A 22,435-nucleotide genomic window follows, 5' to 3' on the forward strand; every position below is an offset into this window, starting at 1 on the left:
AGTAATATTGACAAACTCCTTCAGCTGTCTCACTGATTGATTGAAACAAGTGACTATATTAAAACATGCTATTTATTTATTGCCTGCATCCATTCCTATAAGAATAGCTTTAGTGAAGCAAGTAACTATAATAAAGCATCTATATATTTTTTTGTCTGTATCCATTGCTGTAGAACAGCTTTAGTGAAACGACTAACTATAATAAAGCATCTATATATTTTTTTGCCTGTATCCATTCCTGTAGAACAGTTTTAATAAACTGGAGTATGGTAGTGGAATATTGCCTGCTCTCTGCAGTCTCTCTCTCTCTGGAGCTTCTTGCCTGGGATCTGGGCTCAGCTGTCAATCAGCAGCGTTGTTTTGTCGTAGCCAGTTTTCTCAGTGCGAGCAGTCCACATAGTGCAAGGGCTAGAGAGTGCCGAGGGTGGGTGGGTGAGTGAAGCAGAAGCTGTGGCCCGGCTACTGCTGCTGCTGCTGCAACCCATGCCGCCCGGAGCCCCCTCCTCCTCCAGCAGCAGCAGCGGCCGCTCGCTGACTCCGCTCGCCGCCCCATGCAGGAGCTGAGAGTCCGCCTCGCACACTGGGGGATCTGTGCCGGAGGACCGCATTGGTGAAAATCCAGCACGATCGGCTTACCTACCTATTTATGTTTGGTGACGCCCCTGGACGGTTCCATTTTGAGCCTTGGAGGACCAGCGGGGAAGAAATATAAAAAAAAACCCGAGAGGAAAAAAAGAGAGCGAGAGAGCTCTTAGATAATAGGGAAGCAACTGAACATGTAGTGAGAGGTGGAGGAGGATGAAGTGGGCAAGATCAGCGATTAAAGTGATGTCAGTTTAAAAAGCTAAATCAGGTATACGAGAATGCTTTTTTTTGCACAGTGTTGCGCATATTTCCAATAGCAATATTTTTTGGGCGTATGTTTGCATTGAGCGAAGATTGCACCAAGCCTGTGTGTTTTTTTTTGTTGCTCCGATTGCAATACGATTCTCCAGCCGGAGCTGCCTTTTGTTTGTGCTGTTGTTTCTTTTCCCCCCCGAGCTGCCGTCAGATCACAGCCCCCGCCTTGTTTTTTTTGTTGGTGCTGCCTTAGATATTTTTTTATTTCCTTATCTCTCTCTCTCTCCCCCCCCCCCCCCCTTCCTTTTTTACACTCCTCCTTTCAGTGGTTGCTGGGGCTACTTTAGTGCGTCGGTTTATTTTTTTTTCTGTTGTATTTGTCGGGATTGTTGCATGTTCAATGCTGGGACTCGTTTGCATTTTTCTGTAGGATCATGTTGAGGCCTGAATTGTAACAGTACATTTGCTGGCTGCATTGGGAGGAATACAAAGGCCCAGGGCCTGCTAAGCTGTTTGATGTACAGTAATTACAGATGAGCAAGAGTGACGGATTTTTAGTCACCCAACAAAAAGCTTTATAGCGCACTGTTTTGGCCATGTATTTTTTTTTCCCAGGGAGGGTGTGTTTCCAGCGCGTGTCATTGTTGTAAAATGTTAATTTCTTTAACAAAAACTATTTGTGTAACTCATTTTTTAAAAAAAACACAAAGCAACCTAATATTTTAAGGTCTGCGATAGGCTTTGCAGTGACTCTCTTGCCGATGGCCTTCAGTTTTTCACTGCTGCAGTTTGGGTTCGGTGGGTTTCAGAAACTTTTATCAGCACAGATGCAAAGCAGGATTCTCCTTTACCAGTGGCACTTCCAGGCTGGATTGTTGCCTTTATTGTCTACGTTGTCGACTCGAGATTGTGTTTGTCAATCTGGGTCAAAATCTGTAAAACTTCATTCTGCACCGAAAACTTGCAATGTCTTAAATACAGGCCCTTTTTAAATAATATAAACAATTGGGTTCTATTAAAAAAAACTCTGCATGTTTTGTTTTATTTTGTTATCTAACAGCTTATCAGGGTAATATTGTGTATTACTGATGCCCCAGAGAACCCTTGCCTCTCAAATGAAAAGCATTTCATGTGTTTTTGTGTAATCAAAATCAAATGGGTTTAAAGTACAGGTGATTTATACTTGTATAGGCTGGCCATTGTACAAAATTCACCAATATCCTCCATATTCCACTTTTTAAAAAATTATCTTCAATATTCAGCCTCCTTCCTTCTATCTCATCACCTCATTGTGCATTGTGTTGGTTTTTGTATGGTGCGAACTGGTATCCTGTTCTCAGAGGTAACCACAGAACTCTACCTTGGGTATAAGTTCTCTTCTGTGTTGCTGTTTGGAGAAGGTGTAGGGATGGGGGAATGAGATACAAGAAGACACTATTTGATGAGAAGTGTGGGAGAAAACACAAGGATTTGGTCACATTGGTCACTATTATATGTTACCTATTTTGCAGGGTCTCATTGCTTTATGTTACAAAAGGGCTAACAAATGGGGCTCTACACAGAAGTTTGAGTTTAATCTGTGGCCAAAGCTTTGTTGGATCTGCGTTTATTCTTTTTTTTTTGTGGGCTACTAACCTTTAGGAGTAAGACTGGATTGGTTTTAAAATTATCATGAGCATTTGTTTATTTAGATGGAGAATCCTGTTCTGCAAGAAATGTAAGTTTTGTTTTACAACTTTGATTTGTAGTTTAAACGGTGGTCTAAAGCAAAGAATTTCTGCTAACTTTTGTTATGATGTAGGGGTTGCAGGTGTATCGCACTGTATCATCATTTCTAATTGTGCTGTAAATTCCGTCAGCAATATTGACAAGACTAGCAATTTTTAAAAAAGTTTTGTTTTAATAAATTGGATGTTGAGCTTGTCTTGGTTGCTAGCAATCTCACCTCTGAATATGAAGGTTCAAAGTCTCAGCCCCATTAGAACATAGAACATAGAACATAGAAAGTCACAGCACAAACAGGCCCTTCGGCCCACAAGTTGCGCCGATCACATCCCCACCTCTAGGCCTATCTATAGCCCTCAATCCCATTAAATCCCATGTACTCATCCAGAAGTCTCTTAAAAGACCCCAACGAGTTTGCCTCCACCACCACCGACGTCAGCCGATTCCACTCACCCACCACCCTCTGAGTGAAAAACTTACCCCTGACATCCCCCCTGTACCTACCCCCCAGCACCTTAAACCTGTGTCCTCTCGTAGCAACCATTTCAGCCCTTGGAAATAGCCTCTGAGAGTCCACCCTATCCAGACCCCTCAACATCTTGTAAACCTCTATCAGGTCACCTCTCATCCTTCGTCTCTCCAGGGAGAAGAGACCAAGCTCCCTCAACCTATCCTCATAAGGCATGCCCCCCAATCCAGGCAACATCCTTGTAAATCTCCTCTGCACCCTTTCAATGGCTTCAACATCTTTCCTGTAATGAGGTGACCAGAACTGCGCGCAGTACTCCAAGTGGGGTCTAACCAGGGTCCTATAAAGCTGCAGCATTATCTCCCGACTCCTAAACTCAATCCCTCGATTAATGAAGGCTAGTACGCCATACGCCTTCTTGACCGCATCCTCCACCTGCGAGGCCGATTTAAGAGTCCTATGGACCCGGACCCCAAGGTCCTTCTGATCCTCTACACTGCTAAGAATGGTACCCTTCATTTTATACTGCTGCTCCATCCCATTGGATCTGCCAAAATGGATCACTACACACTTATCCGGGTTGAAGTCCATCTGCCACTTCTCCGCCCAGTCTTGCATTCTATCTATGTCTCGCTGCAACTTCTGACATCCCTCCAAACTATCCACAACACCACCTACCTTGGTGTCGTCAGCAAACTTACCAACCCATCCCTCCACTTCCTCATCCAGGTCATTCTAGAATTTTAAGCACCGAATCTAGGTTGGTACTTCGATGCAGGCCTGAAGGAGTGCTGCATTGTCAGTGGTGTCATCTTGTTGATGAGATGTGAAATTGGGGTTCTGTGTGCTCCACTGACTGAAGAGGCATACAAAATCCCATTTTAAGAAGAATCTGGAGATTTCTTGCTCTTCAACTAGCAGCAGCGGGACAGATAACTGGTCATTAATTTACTTTGCAATGTGCACGTTGGATGCTATTTGTCTATATAACAAGTGAATGAAGATCAAAAATCATGGAGTGCTTTGAGATATCCTAAAAATAAGGTGTTGTATAAATGTAGGTTTTCTGTAATTGCAGAATTTGAGCATGAAGAACAATCAAATCACTCCCATGAAACTCTCCATAAGCTAACTATTCTCTATACCTGGTGAACTTCATGCATTTTTTTGTTGTATCAAAAGTTTGTCCTGTGGCTAAACTGGCTGGTGATTTTCACAGTGACACTTAGGACAGTTTTCAGTGATCACTTAAAACTCCATACTGCATACTCCACTCCAAATGCCTTTAAACACAATCTATATGTCTGATCTATTGTTTCTACAATGAACAACACAATTTATTTTACATCTATGATATATTTATGTAATCCATTTGCCACCTGCCACAGTGTTTGAGAAATGTCTCTTTTCACTCTTGTTAAATAAAACCAATAGCCTGCCGTCATCAGTGTAGCAAAATATTTCCTTTATTTCCTTTATTGCAACAGTGTTTGGGTTAAAATACAGTCCCTCACTCACATTGGGAAGTGTAGTTTCTAGACTCTGTCATCTGCTGTGAATTTGTAGGGAGTTGGCTGAACTATTCAGTAAAGGCAATGGAGTCTGGATTTTGTCAAGTAAGCATTTGTCAGCATTTTAAAAACCTTTTCCCATAAATTTGATCTGTTTAAACTTCGACTAACAGCAAAAGTGCTTTGTGATCTTCATTAACAGTGCAGTGTACATGGAATTCCTGGCACAAAACCACAGGGGAAATAAGACAATATCACTGGGTTAACAAAGCTATGGACTTAAAATCTTATCTGCTCACGTTGGTGTTTGGGACAGTTTAGTGCACGTGTAAACATTGTTCAAAAAGTACCTCCCTCCTGCTGGAATATGGTTCATTTTCTTTTATACTTGGTCTTGGATTTGTGATTGCTGGTCCACTATTAATTGCACTGTTCCTGCTTTTGGAGACCCAGTGTTTTCAAGCTCTGTCGCTGCTTTGACTATATATAAATGTACCTATTGGTATTCTAGGTATTACACTGGAAAAATCCTACTTCACAAACTTTGGGTTTTAGCATACATTTCCCAATTAAAACTCAATACTTGCTTTGGTTTCACATCAACAATATGTGACATGCTCTATAAGTAAATATTTATCTACATTTTTAGGCTCTGCAGTTCATAAAATTTAAACAGTAAACAACTTTGAAAACCATTTTCTCAACTGAGCCTTAAGGGTTGTATAGTTGGTTGTCTTTGGTTTTTTTGACAGATTAATTTTTTTAAATTTTTGTCATTAATCTCTGATTTAATGGTAATGCATTTGGAGACTACGCACTCCAAAATTGTAAAATTTACTCTATTCCCCTCTCCAGGTGCACCTAAATGGTTTATTTATTCATTTTGTATTGTAAGGGTTGGTTTTGTGGTGGGGGCCTGATCAAATAAAGTTTGAAATTGAGGGATGAAGTCATTTTCAGATGAAAAAGAAACACAGGCCTGTAACTTCCTGACTCGATGTGGAGATGCCGGCGTTGGACTGGGGTAAACACAGTGAGAAGTCTCACAACACCAGATTAAAGTCCAATAGGTTTATTTGGTAGCACAAGCCACTAGCTTTGGCTTGTGCTACCAAAGCTAGTGGCTTGTGCTACCAAATAAACCTGTTGGACTTTAACCTGGTGTTGAGACTTTTTACTTCCTGACTCCCCAGCGTCAGATTGGTAGGGGGAGGGGGAGGGGGGGGGGGGGGGTGTGCAGGTACCAGATATACACAGCAGTTGTCCAGAAGGGCTAATTTCCTTTGGGCGCTGCACTGGGAACCAATCAACATAGTGTTTTAAGTCAGTAACTTTTTGGATGCTTCTGCCAGTTTTACACTCATAGTTACTCTGAATGAGTTAGAAGGAATAAAAGCACTTTTAACTTTAGCATAACTATTTTAAAGACCTAAACTGAGCCCTGCAGGCTTCCCCCCCCCCCCCCCCCACATCAATAAGCACCCTAACTCCATGGTATTCCCTGCTTCCCTAGCTGGCCAGGTCCATCCCTACACTGGTCCGACCACCCCCAATCAAAACGATGATCTCTTTCCCCCCGCAAGATGTCCGATTCCCCCCCCACATTCAATTCACTTACCTTAGAAACTTACTTTCTCCCTGGTTTTTTTCACTATGACTTTTAAACTCATCTGTTTTGTGTGCTAGTACCCTTAAAAAGGGGTGTGTTTCCTCCTCTGCTCCTTTTACAGTTCACCGCTGGAACTGGGGATGCTCTTCACTGCTTGAATCTTCCCCCTGACCTGAGTCAGAAAGATTAGGTGAGACAGGCGCTTTAGAATTAAAACATAGGTCAGCTGGTACATAATGTGGCAATATGCCACTGATTCTCACCCCAAGGATGTTACGGTCCATATAGTGTGTGTGCCAGAATTACCTTTAGTAAAAGTAGGTCCCCAGAACAGTTTTGTACATAAAATGTATACATTTTATATACCTCTATAAATACATTGCTTCTCACAACCTTAACATAGCTCTGCGCAAAAGGGCCAGTGGCTTTGTAAACAAAACCTTTGACTGTCTGGCCTTGCTCTTTTCCAGACAATATAAAGAGGGTATTTTACTTCAATTTTTGTAGATATATTTTCTTTTACCATATTCCTGTTGTTTCATCTTTCAGGTTTTCTTTTATTCAAATCTTCAAATGTTCACCAAACACATTTGACATAATAAAACAGTTCAGCATCTTCATGCACATGGAAGAATAGAGTAACAGCCAATCATTGAAGGGGGTTGGTTCCATTGCTCTCACAAAAGTAAACAATCAACATTTGTGCCTATTACTTTTCATAGAATCATAGAATCCTACAGCGCAGAAAGAGGCCATTTGGCCCATCTAGTCTGCACCAACCACATATCCCTACATATTTACCCGCTAACCCCTCTAACCTATACATCCCATGTCACTAAGGGGCAACTTAGAATGGCCAATCAACCTAGCCCGCACATCTTTGGACTGTGGGAGGAAACCGGAGCACCCGGAGAAAACCCACGCAGACACAGGGAGAATGTGCAAACTCTACACAGACAGCGACCCGAGCTGGGATTCGAACCCAGGTCCCTGGAGCTGTGAAGCAGCAGTGCTAACCACTGTGCTACTGTGCCGCCCATCTTTTAAAAATCTTTTTTCTTGCCTTCCCTTTCCAAGGGCTGAAGTGTCCCAAGTCTAATGCCAGTGTTTTCCTTGTGATATTTCCCTGTTGCTGTTGCTTAAAGAGACCTTGTACATCCATTGCCATTGCTAAAGTGCAGACCCTGCAAGAAAGCGAGACCTAGTGCACAGTGTCACCGAGAAGGTCGTATGTGAGTTGATCAGAGAATCCACAGCTGGTTGGGGGAGCAGAAGAGATTCATAGAATCCCTACAGTGTAGGAGGAGGCCATTCGGTCTATCGAGCTTGCACTGACAATAATCCCACCCAGGCCCTATCCCCGTAATCCTATGTATTTACCCTACTAATCTGCCCTGACACTAAGGGGTAATTTAGCACAGCCAATCATTGTAACCCCCATATCTATGGACTGAGAGGGGAACACAGTAAGAAGTCTAACAACACCAGGTTAAAGTCCAACAAGGTACAGACAATGAGTGGAGGGAGCACTAAGCACAGGTGCGGAACCGCACACATGAGGACGGCTTCAACCGGGATATTGGGTTCATATCACACTATCTGTAACCCCCACAACCTGCCTGGATGTGCAAAATCTCACTAGCTGTCCTGTCTGGAGACAATACACATCTCCTTAACCTGTGCTTAATGCTCCCTCCACTCACATTGTCTGTATCTTTAAGACTTGATTAGCTGTAAGACTCACATTCCAATCATTATTCATGTAAATTGAGTTTGTGTCTTTGTGCCCTGTTTGTGATCAGAACTCCCACCCACCTGACTAAGGAACAGCCTGTTCCGAAAGCTCGTGGCTTTTGCTACCAAATCAACCTGCTGGACTTTAACCTGGTGTTGTTAGACTTCTTACTGTGTTTACCCCAGTCCAACGCCGGCATCTCCACACCCTGAGAGGAAACCAGAGCACCGGGAGGAAACACAGACACAGGGAGAAGATGCAGACACCACACAGAGTCACCCAATGCCAGAATTGCTGTGAGGCAGCAGTGCAAACCATTGCTGAATTGAAATCAGCAAATTGTGTGTACATTTTAGAGCAACAGATCTCTAAAGGTTGCCACTCAAGTGGATAGAGCTGTGAAGAAGGCCTATAGTGTGTTAGCTTTTATTAACAGGGGGTTGGAGTTTAAGAGCCGTGGGGTTATGCTGCAACTGTACAGGACCTTGGTGAGACCACATTTGGAATATTGTGTGCAGTTCTGGTCACCTCACTATAAGAAGGATGTGGAAGCGCTGGAAAGAGTGCAGAGGAGATTTACCAGGATGCTGCCTGGTTTGGAGGGTAGGTCTTGTGAGGAAAGGTTGAGGGAGCTGGGGCTGTTCTCTCTGGAGCGGAGGAGGCTGAGGGGAGACTTAATAGAGGTTTATAAAATGATGAAGGGGATAGATAGAGTGAACGTTCAAAGACTATTTCCTCGGGTGGATGGAGCTATTACAAGGGGGCATAACTATAGGGTTCATGGTGGGAGATATAGGAAGGATATCAGAGGTAGGTTCTTTACGCAGAGAGTGGTTGGGGTGTGGAATGGACTGCCTGCAGTGATAGTGGAGTCAGACACTTTAGGAACATTTAAGCGGTTATTGGATAGGCACATGGAGCACACCAGGATGATAGGGAGTGGGATAGCTTGATCTTGGTTTCAGATAAAGCTCGGCACAACATCGTGGGCCGAAGGGCCTGTTCTGTGCTGTACTGTTCTATGTTCTATGATAACCTTTATTGCAAGGGGGCTAGAATAGAAAAACAAAAGTCTTGCTACAATTGTATCAGCAAACAATCAGAAGGCAGATGACAAGCTGGCCATTACTGCAGGGGGACTGGAGTACACAAATAAGGAAGTCTTAAACCTTGAGTAAGTAGTTTTGATCTGTATAAGGAATACTTGCCTTGGGAGCAGTACAGCAATGTTTCACTATATTGGTACAAAAGTAAAATACTGCAGATGTTAGAAATCTCAAATTAAAACAGAAAATGGTGGAAGCACTCAGCAGGTTAGGCGGCATCTGTGGCAAGAAATCAAAGTAACATTTCAGGTCGATGATCTGCTCAATGATTCCAGCAGTTGGTTCCTGAGATGAGAGAGTCGTCCAAAGTAAGAGGCTGAGTAGAGTGGGCCTGTTTAGAAGAGTGAAAGGTGGTCTCATTGACAAGATTCTGAAGGGGTTTGACCAGATGGATACTAACACGTTGTTTTCCCATTTGGAGAACGGTGAACATGGGGGGGCACAGTCTCGGGTTTAATTATTTAGGACTGAGATGAGAAATTTCTTCATTCAGACATTTGTTAATCTTTGGAATCCTCTATCCTAGAAGGTTGTGAATGCTTCATTGGTAGATTTTTTGATCTCTGATGAAATCAAGGAGTATGAGGAGTGGAAGGGAAGGGTGGGTGAGGACAGCCACGATCGGATTGAAAGGCAGAGCAGGTTCAAGATAGCAGATTACTTACGGTAAATAATGATCAAGTCAGTAAAAGAGTGCATAGATTGAAATGGACAAAAGTATCTGTGGCGGGGTTTGGTTTATACATGCTGCACAAAGGTAGTAACTTCATTCTGTTGAAAGCATTTTACTGGTGAGGCAGACAATGAGCTGCCATTTTTATGAAGCCTCCCAGCGCCAGAGACCCGGATTCAATTCTGGCCTTGGGTGACTGTCTATCTGTATGGAGTTTGCACATTCTCTCCGTGTCTGTGTGGGTTTCCTCCCTCAGTCCAAAGAACAAAGAACAAAGAACAATACAGCACAGGAACAGGCCCTTCGGCCCTCCAAGCCCGCGCCGCTCCCCGGTCCAGGATTGAATCCTGAATCCAGGATCCCCGCCCAATCTTCCAGCCTATCTACATACCAATATCCTATCCACCGAGCTGTCCCTCACAGCTACGATGCTTTGTTTATTACAACCTATTAACTCACCCCCACCCCCCTATTCCAGACCATGTGATCCCCAGGGAGAGGCGAAAACCCAGAGTGAAAAACCCCAGGGCCAATATGGGGAAAAAAAAAATCTGGGAAATTCCTCTCCGACCCCCTGAGGCGATCGAAACGAGTCCAGGAGATCACAATGGCCCTGATCGGAAAATGCTTCCCAACCCTAGTCATTTCCACTTCCATGAACACCATATGAATTCCCTGCCCCCGAGACAGGTTCCCAACTATCCGCAGTCTCGCTCTGTACAGGTTAGGTGGATTGGCCATGTTAAATTGCCTCTTAGTGTCCATGGGTGTTAGGGAGATTAGTAGGGTAAATGTGGGGGACAGGGCCTGGGTAACGTACTATCAGAGAGTCGGTGCAGACTCGATGGGTCGAATGGCCTCTTCTGCACTGTAGGGATTCTATGATTCTAAGCTAAAGGCAGAGTACCACAAATTGGACGACAACTTCTGGATTTTCATATTTAACCATTTATTTTCTCTTGGCTGAAATTCCTGTGGTGTTTGAGCATAAATAATGGCAAGTACCATCAGCTTTGCTTTTACTTTGACAACAAGTTATAACCCATTCATCTTTTCTTTGATCTAAACATTCCACCTGAAAGGGATATTAAAATTAGTTTTTGCATGGAATGATAAAAGTCTGAACTTATTGCAGCACAGACACTGGGACATGGATTTCTGGTTGTGAACATACTATCTGGTGTTTCAGCAGATGGAAGGCACAGAAAGTGTAACCCAGCAGGTCTGACAGCATCTGTGGAGAGGGAATAGAGCCAACTTTGAGTCTGGATGACCCTTCGTCAGATCTGCTTTAGGGAGAGCTGTGATGTGGAGTTGCCGGCATCAGACTGGGGTAGGCACAGTAAGTAGTCCCACAACACCAGGTTAAAGTCCAACAGGTTTATTTGGTAGCACTCGCCTGATGAAGGAGCAGTGTTCCGAAAGCTCGTGCTACCAAATAAACCTGCTGGTGTTGTGAGACTACTTACTAGGGAGAGCTGACCTGAGCAGGTCATCCAGACTCTCAACGTTGGCTCTATTCTCTCTCTCCACAGATGCTGTAAGACCTGCTGAGATTTTGGAGCATTTTCTGGTTTTGTTTCAGATTCCAGCGTCCGCAGTACTTTGCTTTTATTTAAGGAAATGTAACCCACTGTGCTTCTGCATGACTCCTGGCAACTGGTTTAATTGACCAGAGGTATGGAAGCAATAGCCTACCCTCCTTGCAACTGGTGGATCAGGGGACTTCAGAAAAGAAGGGAGGAGAAAATAATTTATAAAATAGGTACAAAACAGCTTTAGCTTTCTTAGTTTAAAGTGCTGGAAGCTATCTGAAGGTCTGAGCTGGTATGGATCCAGAAAGAATGGAATTGACAGATTGAGTAACTGAAGTGTTTCGAGACTGAATTGTACAACTCTTGTCAGCTGTGTCCTTGCAACTATATTGCTGTTCTCTCTCCATTTTTCCTACTACAATCCTAATCAAAATCATGAAGTTACTATTTCTGACTGTATGGCGCATTATCCCTTTTGCCCATTCTTAATCTCTCTCTCGTTTTTGAAATGGCCAACCAGGCAGTAGGACCGCACTCGCCCAATAAATTGCCTTCCCATCTGCCCGCCATCAGCTCAAGATATTTACAACCTTTGACCCTATATCATCTCTTATCATAAAAACTGTCTGTTTCCACCTGAAATAGCATCACCAACTTATGCCACTGCTATAGTTTATTTGCTAGAAAAATTATTATCCACACTTGTCACATCCAGAGCTGACCATTCCAATGTTCTCCTGGACGTCTTCCAATTTTCCATAAACTTCAATTTATCCAAGATTCTGAAGTCTGCATCCTACTTTGTTAAATATTTCACCTAGTCCACCTGGGCGGCACGGTAGCACAGTGGTTAGCACTGCTGCTTCACAGCTCCAGGGACCTGGGTTCGATTCCCGGCTTGGGTCACTGTCTGTGTGGAGTTTGCACATTCTCCTCGTGTCTGCATGGGTTTCCTCCAGATGCCCCGGTTTCCTCCCACAGTCCAAAGATGTGCGGGTTAGGTTGATTGGCCATGCTAAAATTGCCCTTAGTGTCCTGGGATGCGTAGGTTAGACGGATTAGTGGGTAAATATGTAGGGATATGGGGGTAGGGCCTGGGTGGGATTGTGGTCGGTGCAGACTCGATGGGCCGAATGGCCTCTTTCTGTGCTGTAGGGTTTCTAAGATTTCTAAGATAGTCATCACCCCTGCATGTTGCTAACCTATATTGGCTCCTTCAGACTTAAAATTCTCATCCTGGTGGTTAAATCCCTCCCTGGCCTTCCTATATCTGCAAACAACTTTAACACTGTAACTGCAATTTGCCAAACTCCCTTCTCTTAGTCTGCCTGCTGGCACTCCTCTTTCTTCCACATTCACTCCTCCCTCTCTTCACTCTGTCCCCCTGACCTGCTTACACAACACGCCTTCAGTGATCTAGGTCTTAAATGCGGAAATTCCTTCCCAAAATCCCTGTAGCCTCTCCATTGCTTTTAAGATCCTTTTTAAAGACCATGTCTTTGAAACTATGGTCATTCATTCTAATACATTCTTCTTTAACTTGGCATCCACTTCTTTATGTTTCTGTGAAGTCCATTGACATGCTATCTACATTGACAGCTAGAAAGAAAGAAGCTGCATTTACATAGCCACTTATTCCACAACTGAATGCACCAAAATGCTTTACAGCCAGTTTGGCATTTTGTTTGGAAATGCAGTCAGTGTTGGAAAGAAAATCAGCAATTTGTGCATGTCACAGTCCCAAATACAGTACTGAGATAAACGGCAGATAATCTTTTTGGTTAAGGGATAACTATTGGTTAGGACACCAGCAGAACTTCATTACTCTTCTTTTGAATGGTGCTATGGAATATTTTTGTGTCCACCTGAGAGTGGCTGAGCCAGTTTAACATCCCATCCGAAGGACGACACCTCTGACACTGCAACACTCCTTCGGTGTCAGCCTGGATTATCGCCTCGAGTGGGACTTTAACCTCACTCAGCACTCTCAGCTCAATCAGAAAGGTAGTTATTACTAAGTCAAGGCCAAGATCTTGGTTATATAAATGGTTATTGTTGTGGTTATGTGCTGCAATTAACATAACAGACTAATGTATTGTAACATTTTAATTGATGAAAAGGTAAATCAATTGATCTTGTTATCAAGTCATCAAATATTATTTTAATTATTTTCTAATTGGCATTCTTATTAGTGGGGAAAGTTTAACAAAAGGGCCATGAATTATGGGAGAATGGTAAATAATGGATACTCAGTAATTGTTTAGTATCCATTTGGCAGGCAAGTGTTTCTGTATTTCTGGTAGTAAAATCTTGCTGTGTTGAATTAGCCTTTTTAATCCATAGAATATATAATAAAAATCAGGTGTTTGTTTACCAGTGGTAACATATTTACAAAAATATTCATTCCAGATATGGGTTTTGACAGTTTGTTCAAGTGGATTTATTAATCTAATTAGGCCTTTTTCATCATTTGAAAATATTGTTCAATTTATTAAAAATAGTGGTGTTTTTGCAAACTTTTAACCACTTATGCATTATTTTGGAATTATTGAAATTAATAAAGATTTAGAAGGCCCTAGGTTTGAGGATGTTGCAGTGGAAGAAAGTTGTATCTTTTCACAAGATAAAACCTAAAAGCCTCTGCAGCCCAGAGAAGCAGATGTGCATCTATTGTAATAGCTTGAATAAGCTGCACTTTGTCATCTATATGCACTAGCTGTAGAACAAATGTGTACTGTAAATGCCATATACCTTTCAGTTGATATGAAATATGTAGCTAATGTTATAATTTTGCAACATCCTTTATTTACATCAATTATCAGATTTTTGCTTGTGCATCGATCCATCACTTGTTCCTATTTGTATGGCATTGAATTTTTCCAGTTTTCTATTTACTCACCTTAAGGGTTCTCTTTGCTGTGTTTGTATTGTGTCTGTCTCTGCTAGGGCTTGTGAATATTATATACAGCGCATTGCAATATTGCTCTGAATTTATTTGAATGCATGTGCATTTATAATTGTGTATTTTTTGCTGTTTGTTTAGTATTTGAAACAAGAACCCAGAATGACATTTGATGCAGTCAGGGAATAATTTTGGTTAACAGTTGGTAAAGTCAAAGGGATCAATTGGGTGTTTTTGGTAGTCTTGAGGTGCAAGTATAAAAAGGGGTTCTACTCAAATCCATTTACAACTTTGTTCATTTACATTTATGGAGTATGTCTTTATTCTTGTATTCAGTGCTGTGTATAGTTAATGTGAAGCCCTGCAATCAATTTAATGTAATTTTACACTTTTTATAGCTGAAGAACCAATTACATGTCAAATCTGACTTAATATGACTGTGCTAATCAAATATTCTTCACTAAATATTTATTTAACATCTGATATTTTCACTAATTTAATCAAAACTACATATTCAAGAAATGGAATAAAATGGTTCCTGCTTTTGGATAAATCGTTTTGCAAAAAAAAGACCCAACGTCCCCTGGAGCTGGGAAAGAAAAATTGCAAGTTTTTTTTCAGTGTCCATAGAATTGCCTATAATCCTGACCAACCACTTTGGTTTTTAACAAATCGTCTACTAATATTTTTAACTTTTTAGACCTTTTGGGACAATTTACAAATCATTTTTAAATGTGTGGACTAATATATTAGCTACAGCAATGTACTATTGTACTCTGAATTCAGAGACACAAGCTGGACCGTTTCCCCTGAAATCTCCACTTGACCTTCCTCAAGTAAGAATGCAGAGGAAATGGGAGCAGGGGCAGGTGAGGAGTCCTTGTTCTTAGCTGGAGGTCCAGGACAGAGATTAATTTTTCTGTTTTGTTTTCTGTTCCGCCTCCTGTTCACTTTGTCAAAGATCTGATGCTGGCCACAGAATTGATATGATACTGTTTATTTTTAATTCGTGGCATGAGGGGATGAATAACACTGAAAAAGATGGTGTTGTGGTGAGTTAAATTCTGGCTCTGTGTTCTGATGGTTCAGTGAACTTGTCCACTGCACAGATGGGCCATGCACTAAGAAGGTCCCAGATTTGCTTCCCTGCCTGGCTAGAGTCAGTTTACCTCCAAATGGAAAGTTGATAAGTGTGGCACAATTAGGATTGACTGACTGACTAAGCTTTCCACTGCATGCAACTGAGTGCACAATGGAATATCAGGTGAGTAGAGGGTTGCCTTCCCCTCGTGACACTAGCACATGAATAATACTGGGGGGGGGTGGGGGGAAACCTGGTGTCCCTGGAGTCCCTGGAGTCCCTGGAACTGTGCACAGGAAGACTATGACTTTGTGAAAGTCAATGGGAAAATAGACAAGAAAATTCAAAATGAAAGAAAATGATGTGATTGGTGCTTTGAAGGAGCACCTCCATCTTCATAGGAAATGGGATGTTGACAAATATTTTTCTTCGGTTTATAAACCTGCATTTAGAGAATGTAAATTGTATTGCCAAACGACTTGCCTTGTTAAGTGTAAACAAAAAACAGTCCCTTTTCTGTCTGGAAACAAAAGCAATTTATATTTTGCTGAAGAACATGCTTCTTTTGTATGAAAACTTAAGGCAACACAAAATCAAGTGGCTTGGATCATTGATATCCAGGAGACACTGCTGAGTGGGCTGCTGGAGGGAATTGGAGGGATAGGTTTGAAGTGGGATCCAGCTAAATGTAAACTGCCTTTGCTGTGTGTCTGAGCTGCAGCATGCAGTAGGATTTGGCTGTGTGTGTCTGAGCTGCAGCATGTAGTGGGATCTAGCTGTATGTAAGCTGCCTTCGCGGTGTGTGTGTCTGAGTTCCGGCTACAGTCTGTGTGTAACTCCCTCCTCTCCAAACACGAGGCTCGGTCCCGGGAACGCGCCGCGGGAGCGCGCCCGCCCCCGAATGTTGTGAATCAAACTTTTTAAGGTTGTGCCGTTCGAAGCCGGGAGTTTAATCACAAATTTCAGTGACCGGAGACGGGAGAAAAAGCGGAGCTTGCACCCAAACAAAAAAAAACAAACACCAGTTCTAGAAAAAGGAAACAAACACCGAGGCAAGCCAGTGGGAGGTAAGAGGAGAGAAGGCGAGATAGTGCTGGCTCAAGTGAATGGGGAGGTGGGGGTGAAGGAAGGGGAAGGGTGTGGGGGGAATGAGATAAGGTGTGAGTAGGGGGGGGGGAATGGGGGTGATAGAATGAGGGAAGGTGTGCGGAGGTGAGGGGGAGCCCCGGGTGGATACTTTCACCTGGATACATTGTTTCAGCTGCAGCCACTCTTCCTGCTGAGTGAGACCAGGTAAAGAGCGTGCCTCCTTCAAACTTCCCCAGTCTCTCTCTCTTCCCCCCCTCCCCCCCGGGCTCGGCAGCAGCATTCCCCCGGGGGACAGGGTTGTTCTGTGTTGTTACTGTATTGTTTGATTTACTTATTGATCTGTGGCACTGGCTTTGAGAGCGCAGTTTCAGTGAACCCACTCCACATGGGGAGGGGGAGGGGGGGGGTCTGTCACTTAAAAGGCAATGGGGTCAGATCAGGATTGAATTCACCCCCTCCCTCCCCCCCCCCCCCCCTTTCCCTGGGTTTGAGGATGGGAGGCTTGGGGTGGGAGAGACTGTTTAACTGAACTCGTGCTCTATCCCCTCTTTCTCTTTGTTATTATTTTGATCCTATTGTTCGGCTTCTGGATTCGGGGGCGGTTAATGGATTCACACTCAGGGACCTCGAATGGTCCCGTTTATTACCCAGGCCGCCAGCCCCCCCTCCCGTGCCCGGGGAGACAGTTGGTGGGGTTTGGGTTCCCTGTGTGTGTTTGGGAAGGGGGAGAGAGACTGGGTTCTGTGTGTGTTTTGGGGGTTGGGTTCCCCCTGTGTGTATGTGTGGGGGGTGGTTGGTGGGACTGGGGTTGTGTGTAGGAGGGGGTTCCCCCTGTGTGTGTGTGGGGGGGGGGGTGGGGGGTTGGGTTCCCCCTGTGTGTGTGGGGGGGGGGGGGTTGGGTGTGTGTATGTAGAATCTGAGTCTGTGTGTAGGGGATCTGAGTCTCTGTAGGGGGTCTGGGTCTGTCTGTAGGGGGGTGGGGGCTGGGTCTCTGTATGTGGGCCTGGGTCTCTGTGTAGGGGGAGGTGTGTGTGGGTGGGGGGGGGGTGTCTAGGTCTCTGGGTCTGTCTGTGGGGGGGGCGTCTAGGTCTCTGGGTCTGTGTGTGGGGGGGGGGGGGTGTCTAGGTCTCTGGGTCTGTCTGTGTGTGTGGTGGGGGGGCTGGTTCTCTGTGTGTGGATCTGGGTGTGTGTGTGTGTCTGGGTCTGTCTGGGTGTGGGGGGGAGGGTCTGGGTCTGTGTGTGATTGGGGGCTTTTGCTCCTGTTCTTCCCGGAGCTTTCATTGTTGCTTTGTTTGGCTGCGAGCACGTGGTGCCCTGGCGGCGCGGCCGCGAATCGCTGCTGCTAATGTCTCCCTTCAGTCTGTGTGTCCCCCTGGGCTGGGGCACCATTCCCACTCTGTGTCTTTGTTGCTGCTGCTAAGCTGAAAGGCGCCCTCCATTCCCCAGTGCTGCAGCAGCAGGCGGCGGCTTTGAACGGTACAATCGCGCGTTGGGCTCGGCGGAGTGAGCCCCTGTTGTTACATGGTGCAGGCTTCGCTACATTGTGTACTCCTCTCGACTGCTCCTGGATAGCAAAACAAACCAGTCGCCCTCTCCACCGGGGAGCTGGCCCGCAGTAAGTTTGCTACGTTTCAGCTAGAATTGGGAGGTGGAAAATAGGGGGACTTAACCCTTCGCCTGCATAAAATCAATAGGGGTTTTATTCTGAGCACGGTAAGGTCGCAGTGCATGGCCTTAACACCACTCCATAAGTGTCACCCCCACACAGCTCTGCTTACCATCTCTTGTAGATTTGTCCCAGGTTTGAAGTGGGTTATCAGTTATGTGATTAAAATATTCACTGGTATCTGTTATTTTTTAAATAAAGTTTGTTTTGTGTCGACCACAGATGGTTTCACCAAATCCTGAACATTTATTTCTAATTTGCATGCGACTGGGTCCTTTAGATAAGCCTGACTTCCCCCAGCTAAAGATTTTTACTTTAAGTTCTGCCCGGATGAAAACAAAACTTCACTGATATTCAGAACAAGCAGCCAACTGGTAGAACTCAGCTATTAGCAAGATTTGACTGTATGCTAATGCTATTTACTGCACTGTATACAGATGCCAAATCCTAATGAAGCTTTAGCCAAGTTAGAATTTGATTATAATTCAGTGTATCAAGGTAGATTACACGTGAAACCTGGAGTACTTTAACACCAAGAATTGTTTAATAATGAAAGTGCTCAGTTGCAAAATGTTGTGTAAAGCTCACACGATTAGGAGCAAAATATTTTGCCTCGAGAGTTTCCCAATTGCTAGAGCCATTCGGAGCCATCACTGGGATAGAACAGCAGTGTAAGCAGGTTGTGCTTGGCTTGCAGATTTGCTTAAAATGTACACAGCGCAGCTAGTAATCTGAAAATAAAGGTTACAAGTTTTGTATTGGTTTACTGGCACATGTACATAGTGATGAGATGCATCTCGGTCACAATGATGAGGACAAGACCAAGTTCAAAATGAATGATCCTTGGCCTTAAATGTGTTCCCTAAATAACCGGTTACAGAGGAACTCGCATGCAACCAAGGACAAAGGAAACTGACCAACCTTGGACATGGGCTGGCTGTTTGGGGAAGGGGGGGGAGGGGGTGTCACCTTCTGCAACAACAATCTTTTAGTGAATTAAATTAAGTCTGCGATAAATCATTAGACATGGGAACAGTGTAGATGGCTTGAATAGATTATAACGGGGTTGTGGTGCTTTGATTTAATGTATAAGTATGTTGCATTGTTTGATATATTGTGGAAGTTTCAAGTACCCTGACAGCTGGAGGAGTGTGTGAGAGGGAGAAAAGGGGCTGCTGGTGGCTGGGGGAGGGCAGGGGAAAGAGTCGATTTTTATAGCATTGGTTTGTGAAACCTCGGTCAGCTTGTTTACATTTTGCAGTGATGATTGGATATTGAGGGGCAACACAGTAGTTGATGCTGTCATATCGTCTGTGAAGTGATAGAATGCAGATTTGTGCTTAAGATTCTCTACACCACGAACCTTGCCTCTGTGATACCACTCATGTTCTGAGAGTCAGAAGATCATAGATTCAAGTCCCACTTCAGAGCCTTGAGCCCATAATCTGAGCTGACTCTTCAGTGTAGTATTGAAATAGAGTCTTTGGGTGAGATGTTAAACATCTGCTCTCTCAGCTGAATGTAAGTGATCCCATGGCATTCTATGACAAAAGAGCAAGGAAGTTCTTTCACTGTTCTGGCTAATATTTGTCCTTCATCCACTATCTGGCTAATATTTGTCCTTCATCCACTATCTAATGCATATGATTTATCGCTATATTGTTGCCATTTGTGGGGCACTGCTGTGCACAAATGAACTATTGTTTTCCCTGTGTTACAACAGGGACTTCATTTCAAATCTGCTTCATTGGCTGTAAAGCACTTTAGGATGTCTCGATGCCATGAAGGGCAATATATAACAGCAGTTCTTTCATATACTATAAACTTCTAGACTTGGTCATGCTTCCGTATAATAAATTCTGCAAATGAATGATTGTTTGAGAACAAGGAGAGGTTTTTCAAACTGTGATCTAAGTAAGTTGATGCCTCATCACAGTTCAAGAGGCTCACAGGTAGTTGCATGTCCTTAAGCCAGTTGGGGTAATACAACTCTTGTTTGGAAATGGTGCGAGTACACACACATGCCAGTGGCTTCATACATTAATAACCCAGTCCAAAGTAATGGAGGCTAGGTGGATTAGCCATGCTAAATTGTCCCTAAGTGTCCAAAGATGTATAAGGTAGATGGATTAGCCATGAGCAATGCACGAGGTTAGGGCGGGGGATTGAGCCTAGGTAGGGTACTCTTTCGGAGGGTCAGTGCAGACTCGAATGGCCTCTTCTGCACTGTAGGGATTCTATGATATGCCTTTTGGTGTAAATTAAATCGTTCTAAGTTTATAGAAATTGTACCATTCTGAAAGTGGGCCTTGGTGGTATTGAGCTTCTCCTTCTGTGTTATAAAGTGAGCATCAGAAATTATGCCACAAAGAACGTGAGTTCCACCAATGTTCCACGGAGTGGTATTAGGAGTTAATTGTGCGATAATTTTTGTTTTCTGTGTGGCTCCTAGAATCATATCCATCACAAAACTAACTTGATTTATATCTGTTCTACATTCCAGGCAGCATATGATTTTTGACAATTTGCTCCAACACCAAGCCACGTCGTTCTTTGTTGAATTGTTTGAATTCAATTTGGTTGCCTATAGCCAACCAATATATGGACGACATAGTGGCACAGTTGTTAGCACTGCTGCCTCACAGCACCATGCACCTGGGTTCAATTCCCAGCTTAGATCACTGTCTGTGCAGAGCCTGCACATTCTCACCACGCCTACATGGGTTTACCCCTGGTGTTCCGGTTTCCTCCCACAGTCCAAACGACGTGCTGGTTATGTGCATTGGCCGTGCTAAATTCTCACTCCATATACCCGAACAGGCTTCGGAGTGTAGCGGCTCAGGGATTTTCACAGTAGCCTCATTGCAGTCTTAATGTAAGTCTACTTGTGACACTGATAATGATAAACTGACACTCTTACTTTGGGTGAGACATTAAACTGAGGCCTATGATTCAGCGAACATTAAATATCCTATGGTACTCTTTGCAAGGAGATTTCCTAGGGCCACTGTCAATATTCCTCTCTGAAACAAGGTTGCTAAAGACCTTATTTCTGTGGTGGGATGTCACCGTGAGATGATGCTAGTACCGTTTATTTACATAAAAACAGTCATTGCAATTTATTCATTAAAAAGTAGTTTATTATAGGTGTGAAGTGCTTTGGGACATTGCCAAGGGACATGAAACATGCCTGTATTGCAAGTCTTCCTCTTGTGTTTTCTGCCAATTTGGGGAACTTTACACTTAATTTTCAATTACATGCTTGCCCATTGCTAGATTATTAATCATTTATTAAATAGGAAATGCCATCAAAATTGATCCTTACAAGCAACAAAGAAACAACATGTATTGAGAGTCCAGATTCAGCCATTTTGCTTTTGGAGATAGTGAGCATGCGATTGAACCAGTGACGAGTGAAATCAGCTAGACTTATCGGGCAATTATTATGTTCGCGTTTACTTATGTATCATTTAAAAAAGTATTGAGTTTTTTGTAGGTTTCGTTCATGTACTGATGTACAGTATATAAAACCTTTTTTTGCAGTGTTTCAAGTTCCAAATTTTCATGTGCTGAATACAATGGGTTATACTTGCCAACTTAAATTAGCTTTATGACTGGGTAACTTGGCAAATTAGAATCATAAAGGTTTACAGCATGGAAACAGGCCCTTTGGCCCAACTTGTCCATGCCGCCCAGTTTTCACCACTTAGCTAGTCCCAATTTCCCATATTTGGCTCATAACCCTCTATATCCACCGTACCCATGTAACTGTCTAAATGCTTTTTAAAAGACAACATTGTACCCGCCTCTACTACAACCTCTGGCAGCTTGTTCCAGACACTCCCCACCCTCTGTGTGAAAAAATTACCCCTCTGGGTCCCTTTGGTATCTCTCCTCTCTCACCGTAAACCTATGCCCTATAGTTTTAGACTCCCCTACCTTTGGGAAAAGACATTGACTCTCTAGCTGATCTGTGCCCCTCATTTTATAGACCTCTATAAGATCACCCCGAGGCCTCCTACATTCCAGGAAAAAAAGTCCCAGTCTATCCAGCCTCTCCTTATAACTCAAACCATCAAGTCCCGGTAGGATCCTAAGTAGACCTTTTTTGGGCTCTTTCTAGTTTAATAATATTCTTTCTATAATAGGGTGACCAGAACTGTACACAGTATTCCAAGTAGTAATGTCTTGTACAACTTCAACAAGACATCCCAACTCCTGTATTCAATGTTCTGACCAATGAAACCAAGCATGCTGGATGCCTTTACCCCCCTGTCCACCTGTGACTTCACTTTCAAGCAATTATTACCCAATATTGGATATTTCTGATGTTATTGGGTTTGGAGACTGCAATACACTGGGTTTCAAATACCATTCTCTTATCTTTGAATCCATTCAACAAAATGGGATGAACAAGTCTGAGAGACTCTTCATCTAGTTTCCAGAGAACTGGTCCGCAATATATAAACCTATGATACAGCATAAGCTGGCAGT

At 43.4% G+C, this 22,435-nt stretch overlaps 1 protein-coding gene across 4 annotated transcripts in view; it reads left to right on the forward strand.

The window, feature by feature from the left end:
* Nucleotides 1–22,435, forward strand: part of rnf44 (ring finger protein 44) — a 149,637-nt gene that overhangs the window by 54,910 nt on the left and 72,292 nt on the right. The window contains exons 1-2 of one of the 4 annotated variants that reach the window (XM_078231044.1): nucleotides 390–853; nucleotides 2,532–2,557. The exons of 1 other annotated variant lie outside the window; for it this stretch is intronic. The gene's annotated coding sequence lies outside the window, so the exon portion shown is untranslated. Of the gene's footprint in view, nucleotides 1–389; nucleotides 854–2,531; nucleotides 2,558–17,684; nucleotides 17,891–22,435 lie in introns of those variants that run through there. 2 more of the 4 variants (XM_078231045.1, XM_078231046.1) reach the window with 2 other exon arrangements.

The sequence above is a fragment of the Mustelus asterias genome, chromosome 16, assembly GCF_964213995.1.
Source record: "Mustelus asterias chromosome 16, sMusAst1.hap1.1, whole genome shotgun sequence".
NCBI lineage: Eukaryota > Metazoa > Chordata > Chondrichthyes > Carcharhiniformes > Triakidae > Mustelus > Mustelus asterias.